Raw genomic sequence first — 10,233 nt, forward strand, 5'->3', positions numbered from 1 at the left:
CTAAACTTACATTATTAAAAATAAAGACACCGTGAAATTGCATTTAAAAATCTAAATTAATCTGATACCAAAGTAACTGGTTTTTTCTTTTTAAATTTAAAAGTTCACTTTGTTAGGTTCACACCAGGCCACACGACCAATTATAATTAGTGTTTCATATTTGATCAAAATAAAAATAATTTTAATTGTATGTTTCCTTTTAAATTGCATTCAGAAAAAAGTTGGATTTGACGTACAAAATATCAAAATGGGATGCCACCACATCTTTTCATCTTTGGTGATCATGGAATACAGTGTGTCTGTGTCGACTAATTAATGGTTTTTGTTTTCGTAATTATAAATTATTTGACAAAAAATTATTTTACTAAAAAATACCTATTTTCTACTTTATTTACGAAAATGAATCATTTTAAACTTTATTTATCAAGATGGGCCAAAAAATTCAAAACGCGCCTAAATAAAAATGTTTTAAGGGAAATTTTCATAAAAGCGCGTTGACAGGGACACTCTTTCCTTGTGTCAACAAAAACGCACCGACGTAGACGCGCTTTTGCCCGTTCTCGAATTAAATTTTTAAAAAAAATTATTTTTTAAATATTATAAAAATAGACTAATTTTTTTAAAAGAAATTTATGAGAATAAACCTTTATAAAGGTTCAAAGAAACCTTTATAAAAGTTCAAATTGACAAAACCATTTTTTTATTTTAAAGTTTCACCAATTAATATGAAAATAAAACTTACAAGGCAAATCTTTATATAGACCTAAAGTCTCGTTTCCCTTGTAGGATATGAGATATGTGTATATGTAGAGCCATGAATAGGTTTGCAGCTTGTTTCTAAATAATGTGGGCCTCCTTCCTATTTTAACTAACAACATGAGATTAAAGGCTACACTATATTATATATATATTTTTTACAAAACAATTTCTATTTTTTATATTTTGTTAACATTTTCTCATATTATAAAATTATCTTTCGAGATATTTAATCTTGTTGCATTTAAAATTGTTAGCATATACAAAAGGACTATTAAAAAAAGAATAAATGACACATATGAAACTTGTACATGCAATAATCTTCTATTTAATTTTAAATATTTGAAGTTAATATCCATGCAATTCTAATTTTTAAAATAATTTTCCATTATTTAAATTTAGAACTTATACTTTTAATTATTATTATTATTTATTTTATTTTATGTTATGTTATGAATGTTTGATTAATAAATAAATGGTGAGTATTTGGTACTTAAATAGTATTTTTGTAATTTTAAAAATTGATATATCTTTTTAAATATTTATTTATTTTTAATATTTTACTATACTCATTAATTTTTAATCCTAATTTTAATTTAATTTTCATCACCTAATGAATGTTGATAAATTTATTTCAGATGTATTTTTATTAGATAGATAATCTATCTAACATAGTTTATAATTATGTTAAATAAGTTTTTTATAGAAATATATAATATACATAAAATATAGTAATTATTTTTCATATTTTTATATCTAGATTAAATTACATTAGTAGTCACTTAACTATGATTTTTGGCTATCAAATTATAAAAACTTACAAAATGATCACTCAACTATTAGTAATTTTTAAATATTTATTTTTAATATTTTACCATACTCATTTTATATTTTATAATTTTTTTACTTATAGAGTTTAAAAGTTTTATTTATAATGTAACAAATGTTTACTTTTTGTAAAAATTTAAACTCTATAAGTAAAAAAATATAAAATATAGTGTAGCCTTTAATCTCATGTTGTTAGTTAAAAGAGAAGGAATCTCACATTATTTAGGAATGAGTTGAGACCTATTCATGAGTCTATATATACATATATATCATATCCTACATTGCTTAAGAAAATAAGGGAAATGAGACTTTGGGTCTATATAAAAATTTGCTCTGTAAGTTTTATTTCCATATTAATTGGTGACACTTTAAAATAATATTTAAAAATTTGAATTGTAAGTTTTATTTCCACTTTGAGCCTTTATAAATGTTTATTCTCATAAATTTTTTAAAAAAATTGGTCTATTTTTATAATATTTAAAAATGACATTTTTTGAAAATTTAATTTTAGAATGGGCAAAAGAGTATCCCGTCAGTGCGCTTTTATGAAATTTCCCTTAAAATACTTCCACGTAGGTGCGTTTTGGGTTTTTTTGACCCATTTTGATAAATAAAATTTAAAGTGGTCCATTTCTATAAATAAAGTAGAAAATTAACTTTTTTTTTTTTAGTAAAATGGTCCCAAAAAAGGGAGCAATTGCAGAATAAATTAAAAACCAATTCCTTTTGTCAGATTAGATATATTTTCCCACCAATGGCTCCCCTGTTGATTAGTTTTGATCACACCCCGTTACTATAACGGTACTGTTGTTTGATGGATTTTGGATTTTTATTTTTAAATTTTTTTTATAAGATAATAACATAACAAACTACATGTATACGCGAACTGTAAATGGTAGATTTTAAATTTAGATATTTTAAATGCAAATAAATCAGCTTTCGAAATTATTTGGTGTATTATCGAGTTTTTATGCTCTATATATCACAAGACATAAAGTTAGGTGTTGACAAATGTTCTATAGATGTATAGTAAGATATTTAAAAAATAAATATTAAAAAAAAAGAAGCGTGTCAATTTTTTAAGGTTGCTTGTCAAATAAAAAATATATACTAGCAATACACTAACATAGGAGAAATTATGTTATGGACCCGTCCCACCACATCATCCATTGTCCCTTTCAAATTATTTAACGATATTTCAACAAATTTTTTTCATGTCATTGATATATAATTTTGATAATTTTTTTACCTCGAACTCGAGCCTTAAACCTTAAACCTTGAACCTCGAATCCTGAACCCTTTTAGGGTTTAGGGTAAAAAATTACAAAAATTATGTGTTAATGACATGAAAAAATATTGTTGAAATATCATTAAATAATTGAAAAGGGATCATGAATGATATGATAGAAATGGTCTATAAAATAATTTATTCATAGATAGTGTTAATCATTTTTATGTTCATTTTTTTATCTATGTCAATTCTCCATTATTTTCTAAACTTCTTTATGAGAGAAAGAATATTACAGGCCAAGTCAGTGTAGGAGAATGCCTCTTATTTTGACTAAATTTTATTTTGGCTTTTCTTCTCCCAATTAAATTCTATTTTTAGTTTCCTACTAAAACTCTGATTAACCTAGAGTTGTTGTAGTCATTTATGCTGCGAATTTCAGCCTATAAATAGGCCTTAGTTACTCTAGGTTTTACACAACAAAAAAAATATTTAGATTGAGAGAATTTTGTTCTTTGTTTTGAAGGGTTTTTTCTTGTGGGGCTTCGGGTTTTTCTTTTAATTCTCTTCATCTTTTGTACTCTAATTTATTATAGCAAAATCTTCTTTTGTCCATAGTTTTTAATCCTCTCTTTAGGAGTTCTTTGTTTCGAAGGGTTTTTCTTGTGGGGTTTCAAGTTTTTCTTTTAATCCTCTCCATATTTTGTTCTCTCACTTATTATAGTGAAATCTCCTTTTGTCTGTAGTTTTTTATCCTCTTTTGAGAAGTTTTTCCACATAAAATTTGTGTGTTTGATCTTTTCGATTCTTATTTTATTCACTTTGTTTGTTGTTTAATCGAGTTTATTCCCTATAAATTGGTATCAGAGCTAGTTCAATTTTCGTAATCAACATGTTCAGAGATGACAACATTAAGGTTCGATATTGAGAAGTTCGACGAAATTGCAAATTTCAGTTTGTGGTAAGTTCAAATGACGACAATACTGGTTTAGAACGGTTTGAAAAAGGTCTTTACAAGGAAAAAACCTGCAAATATGAATCAGTCAGAATGAGAAGAGCTCGATGAGAAGACTCTATCTGCTATTCAATTATGCCTCATGAATAATGTGTTACAGGAGGTTCTGATGGAGAAAATAACATCCGCGTTATGGAAGAAACTAGAAGCCTTATATATGACGAAATCTCTAGCCAACAAGTTAGTATTAAAACAACGTCTCTACACATTCAGAATGGCCAAATGTGAGTCCATTAGAACTCCTATTAGCAAGTTTGTTACCGTTCTTAATGACTTAAAGAATCTCGAAGCAGATATTAGTGATGAGGATCAAACTATGTTGTTGTTATGCTCTTTTCCATATTCTTATTAAACTTTTAGGGAAACTCCGATTTAAGAGAGAGATCGTCTCTCGTTTGAGGATGTGAAGGGGAATCCTTTGAGTAAGGATAAACTCAACAACGAGTTAGGCCCAAACAAAAAATCAGACGGGCAAGCCTCAGTTCTAGTTACAAAAGGCATACAGTAAACCAGAAAGACAGATCGAAACAGATCTAAAGCAATATCCAAATCTAGAAATTGTGACAAATATTGTAGCTATTGTAAAAATGTAAGTCACGTTAATGTAGAATGTTGGAAACTTCAAATTAAAATCAAAAGGGATGCCGAAAACGACAAGAAAGATAAATAGAAAGTCAAAATTGTTGATGCTGGTATACCCGAAGATAGATGTGATGATTTCTTGTTAATGTCAATGAGCGAAAGCTCTTGTCTTCCAAAAGGATCTTAGATTCAAGGTGCTCCTATCACATGTGCCCCAACAAAGACTGGTTCTCCATGTACAGTTCAATTAAAGGTGGAGTTGTACTGATGGGGAATAACTCTTCATGTAAAATATTCAGAATCGGAATAGTACAAATTAGGATGCACGAAGAAATTATTCAGACACTATCAGATGTTAGGTATGTTCTTGATTTAAAGAAAAATCTTCTCTCATTGGGAATTTTAGATTCTAATGGTTGCAGGATAGTCATTGAGTCAAATGGCTTAAAAGTTTCTTATAGGGTTCTTGTTGTGATGAGAGGACAGAAAAATGGCAGTTTATACGTTCTACAAGGGTCAACAATTACTGATGCGACTGCGATTACCGAAGAAAAGCTGAAATCGCCACCACATCGCGATGAGAATCAACTGATGTCGCGACAACATGACATGACTCTTTCTCCATCGATTCTAATTCAACCAAACTTTGGCACATGCGACTGAGTTATATGAGTAAGAGAGGTATGACAGTCTTGTGCAATAGAGGTCTCCTCAAAGACATTGGAGTTGGTAAGTTAGGTTTCTATGAGCATTGTATTTTTGGGAAACAAACCTGAGTTAGTTTCAATTCAGCAATGCACAGAACAAAAAGGGACTTTATATTCTATTAATTCTGATTTATGGAGTACATTTTCTGACATCTCAAAAGGAGGTAATAAATATTTCCCAGCTTTTATTAATGATTAGTTTATTTCTTGAAACAAAAAGCGAAGTCTTCAAAATCTTCAAACCGTGAAAAACACTGTTAGAAAAATAAATCAGAAAATCTATGATGCGATTGAGAACTAATAATCGTCTTGAGTTCTGATCGTCAGAATTTAATGATTTCTGTAAATATGAAGGAATTGAAAGACATCGAACCGTTTTTGGAACTCTACAGTAGAATGGAGTTGCAGAAAGAATGAACAGAACCTTGCTGGAAAAGGCTCGATGCATGCTTTCTAATGCAGGCTTAAGAAAGGAATTTTGGGCTGAAGCTGTAGACCTGACAAGTTATTTGGTAAATCGTTCTCCTCGTCGAACATTGAATGGTAAAGTTGTAGAGGAGATATGGTCAAGTAATCCTCTTAATTATTCTAATTTTAGAATTTCCAGTTGTCTTGTTTATACTAAGTTAGCCAAGAAAAGCTCAAACCAAGGGTCGTTAAATGTATTTTTCTGGGATACTTTGTCGGTACAAAAGGTTTTAAGTTGTGGTGTTCGGAATATAAATAAAGAATTGTTGGCAAAGATGTTATGTTTGATGAATCTGCCTATTTCAATTAGAAAATGAGACTTCTACTTTTAAAGACATAATAAATCAAAGTGTTTTGAGTAAGATAGAGTCAAAAGTCGAAATAAGGAGCCACATCTCGATGAGAAAATGCCAAACGTTTTAACGACGTGATGAACAGAGGTCTCGTCCTGATGAAGAGTCACACGACTTCATCACAACACGACAAAATTTTGATTCATGTAAGATTGAAGCTATTTCAGATCTGTTAAGGGCTCCATCGAACCCTTAGGTACCCTCATCATCTCATTAAACTAATTATAAGTTCATGATAGGAAAATGCGAGAAATTCGACTACCACAGAAATATTATGAAGGAAACCTCGTGGCTTATGCTTCAATTATTGTTAAGAGCATTGATTTAATCGATCATTCGTGTTATTATGATGCAATTCAAGCCTCTAATTCTAGCAAATGGCTCGTTGTAATGGAAGAAGAGATGAAATTACTTTTAAATAAAACCACCCATCAGTAAAAGAATCGTTAGTTGCAAATGAGTGTTTAAAAAGAAAGAAGGTTCGGGTCTTAACGACATTAGGTACAAGGCAAGACTGGTTGCAAAAAACTGCAATCAAGTGAAGGGAGTTGATTTTTATGATATTTCACATATTGTTAGTGTCGTTAGCCGATACATGGCCAATCTTGGTAAGTTACACTGGTATGTAGTTAAGTGGATTTTCAGATATTTACAAGGTACTTCTAACATGTGCTTAGAGTTTGGAAGAACTCAAAAGGGTTTAGTCAGATATGTTGATTCTGATTATGTAGGAGATTTAGATCGAAGAAGGTCTCTAACAGGTTACCTATTTGATTTTGGGAATTGTGTCATTAGTTGGAAAGCGACACTTCAAGCTACAGTGGCTTTGTCGACTACTGAAGCAGAATACATGACAATTACAAAAGCAGTAAAATAAACAATTTGGTTAAGGAGCCTGTTCAGTGAACTGGTAAGCGAAAAAGGGGTAACTATCGTATATTATAATGGTCGAAGTGCCGTACATCTCACTAAAGATCAAATGTATCAAGAGAAAGAAGCACGTAAACATTCGTTATCATTTTGTTTGAGAGATGATCATTTAAGGGGATGTTCAGATTCTTAAAATTGGCACAAAACACAATCTGACCAACATGTTTACAAATATCCTTTCAGTTTCAAAGTTCGAGCATTGCTTGGATTTGGTAAGTATCTGGCGAAGAATTAGTTGAGCCCGTTGTAGGGCTCGGCAAGGGAGTTGGTCTACATATGAGTCAAGGTAGAGATTTGTAGGAAAATGCCTCTTATTTTGATGAAAGTTTATTTTGACTTTTCTTCTCCCAGTTAAACTTTATTTTTAGTTTCTTACTTAAACTCTGATTAACCCAGAGCTGTTGTAGTTATTTATGCTACGAATTTCAGCCTTTAAATAGGCCTTAGTTACTCTAGGTTTTACACAATACAAAAAATATTTAGATTGAGAGAATTTTATTTTATTTTTGTTTCGAATGGTTTTTCTTGTGGGGCTTCGAGTTTTTCTTTTAATTCTCTCCATCTTTTGTACTCTCATTTATTAGTTTAAATCTCCCTTTTTCTGTAGTTTTTTTTATCCTCTCTTAAGGAATTTTTTCACGTAAAAATTAGGGAAAAATACCAATAAAAGCCCTTTTTAAAAAAAATTACTGAAATGGACCCAGTAAAAAATTAATTACCGGAATGACCCAAATCCCCGAAAATGCGTCCACGTCAGCGCGTTGTCAGGTGACTAGACAGGAAAGCGCTGGCTCAAGGGAGCGCTTTGTCCACGTGGACAGAAAGCGCGCCCTCAAGGAGGTGTTTTGCCCGTGTCTCTTGCTGGTTAGGGTTTTGGGTTTTTAATTTAGGGTTTAGGGTTATGGTTTTAAGGTTTTTAGGTCTAGTGTTTTAAAGAAAAATTAAGTAAATAAGGGATTAGGGATTAGGGTTTATTAATTAAATTAATTATAAAATTTTCAAAATGGGATTAGGTTTCGTGTTTATGGTTTTTAAAGAAAAAATCAATTAGATTATGGTTTAGGGTTACTTGAGTAAATTAATTAAAATTTTTAAAAAAATCAGATTAGGGTTTAGTGTTAATTTAAAAAAACTCCCACGTGGACGCTTTTTTGCTACAGTAGCTCCTGAAAAAATAATTTCGAGAAGACGTTTCTAAGCAAATAGTGTCAAGAACGCTTTAAGTAGGATGCTTTGTCAGCAAAAGTACTGAAAGAAGCTCCCACGTGGACGCGCTTTTGCTACAGTAGCTCCTGACAAAATAATTTCGAGAAGATGTTTCTGAGCAAATAGTGTCAAAAACACTTTAAGCAGGATACTTTGTCAGCAAAAGTACTGAAAGAAGCTCCCACGTGGACGCGCTTTTGCTACAGTAGCTCCTGAAAAAATAATTTCGAGTAGATGTTTCTGAGCAAATAGTGTCAAAAAAGCTTTAAGTAGGATGCTTTGTCAGCAAAAGTACTGAAAGAAGCTCCTACGTGGACGCGCTTTTGCTACAGTAGCTCCTGAAAAAATAATTTCGAGTAGACATTTCTGAGCAAATAGTTTCAAAAACACCTTAAGTAGGATGCTTTGTCAGCAAAAGTACTAAAAGAAGCTCCCACGTGGACGCGCTTTTGCTACAGTAGTTCCTGTTTGGCCTGAGGCTATAAATGAGGCAAAAATTTTTCTCAGATTGTATAAGTTACATCAAAAAAATTTTAGAGAGGCTAAGAAGGATAAAAATTGAAGATGAGTGAACGTATTAGTGCTGTTATTTACTATGATTGTGAAGTTTGTCACACCGAGAGCGGTGTTGTTTTTGTATCGGAGAATATAGTGTGACTGGTTTTTAACTAGAACATAAATTTGACAGAACTTCGTAAAAGAATTAGGCGTAAAATATTTGGAACGACGCCAATGAAAGTTCTGTCTATTACGTATCGATTTTCTTCTTCTGTTGATCCGGTGACATATGACTCATTCGACGTAAAATGTGCTCGTAGCTTGGAGGCAATGGTGCAAACTCATCTTGCTAGTAGAGCACCCTATATTGAGTTATATGTACAATTTACATCGCCAAATGATGCACTTGTGACTGCTGCTCGAGAGGTATACACGACCCCTGCCCGACACTCGGTTAGTGGGTTACAAAATACGGAACATCCTATGTTTGGTAGCGGTATGGAATACACATCCCCTGCACGACACTCTGTCAGTGGATGAGACATGCACCTCGGTGGGTCGATGTTTGATGCTGGAAATATGTATTGGAGAATAACATCAACTTCTAGTAGTTGACAATCTACATCTAATTGGAGACGTTATGAAACGCCTAGAAGAAGGGATGATGTACTCCGTACGAGATGTTGACAGTTTTGCGTTCAATTAACGGTGAAGGCACGTACTACCTTTGTAACATACCTTTCAAACAATGGGCACAAGCATACGACGACGGCCTACGATATGATCATATGACCTCAAACCTGGCTGAATGCACAAATTCTGTTCTAAAAGGAACGCGCCATCTACCGATAACATCGGTTGTGTGAGAGACATATTTTCGTTTAGCGGCGCTATTTCCAAAGCGAGCAGCGAGTTATGCAGGCCAGATGTAGGAAGGCCATGTATGGTGCAGTAAGGTAGTGCAAGAAATTAACAAGGCCAAGGCGTGGGCGAACACCATGCACACAGCGTGTCACGATCAAGACAACTTATGGTTTTGCATGATAGAGTTTGATAGACTCCACCAAAGTGTTATTGACGGGCAATATCGTGTACACTTACGAAATAGGACTTGCAGCTGTGGAATGTTTGACGCACTTCGTTATCCATGCGCTCATGTAATTGCAACTTATTAGAATCTCCGTTTGGATCCGATGAGTTATGTCGACGAAGTGTACAAATTAGAAAACATGTACAACGTCTGGAGACACGTATTCCCACCGGTCCTAGATGAACGTAAGTGGCCGTCTGTATCGCTTACTCCCTTTAAGCTATTACTGGATAGAGAATTGCGTTGCAAACCAAAGGGTCGACCTTGCTCGACTAGAATACGTAACAATATGGATATCTGAGAAACAGTCAGTCAACAGAAGTTGTGCGAATGGTGTAGGAACCCAGGCCATATAAGCCGATCATGCCCAAATCGCAATAGTTGAACATTTTTGTAAAAAACTTTGTATTATTTATATTTTTAAATCAAATAATATGAAAATAGTCAGAATATTAACTTATTTAAAAGAAAATCTATTTTATTAAAAATATTAAAGTAAATTACAATTACTTTATTCAAAACAATGTTTTATTTTATTAAATGAAATAATATAGAAATATTCAAAATATTGT

The sequence above is a fragment of the Gossypium raimondii genome, chromosome 2, assembly GCF_025698545.1.
Source record: "Gossypium raimondii isolate GPD5lz chromosome 2, ASM2569854v1, whole genome shotgun sequence".
NCBI classification, from domain to species: domain Eukaryota; kingdom Viridiplantae; phylum Streptophyta; class Magnoliopsida; order Malvales; family Malvaceae; genus Gossypium; species Gossypium raimondii.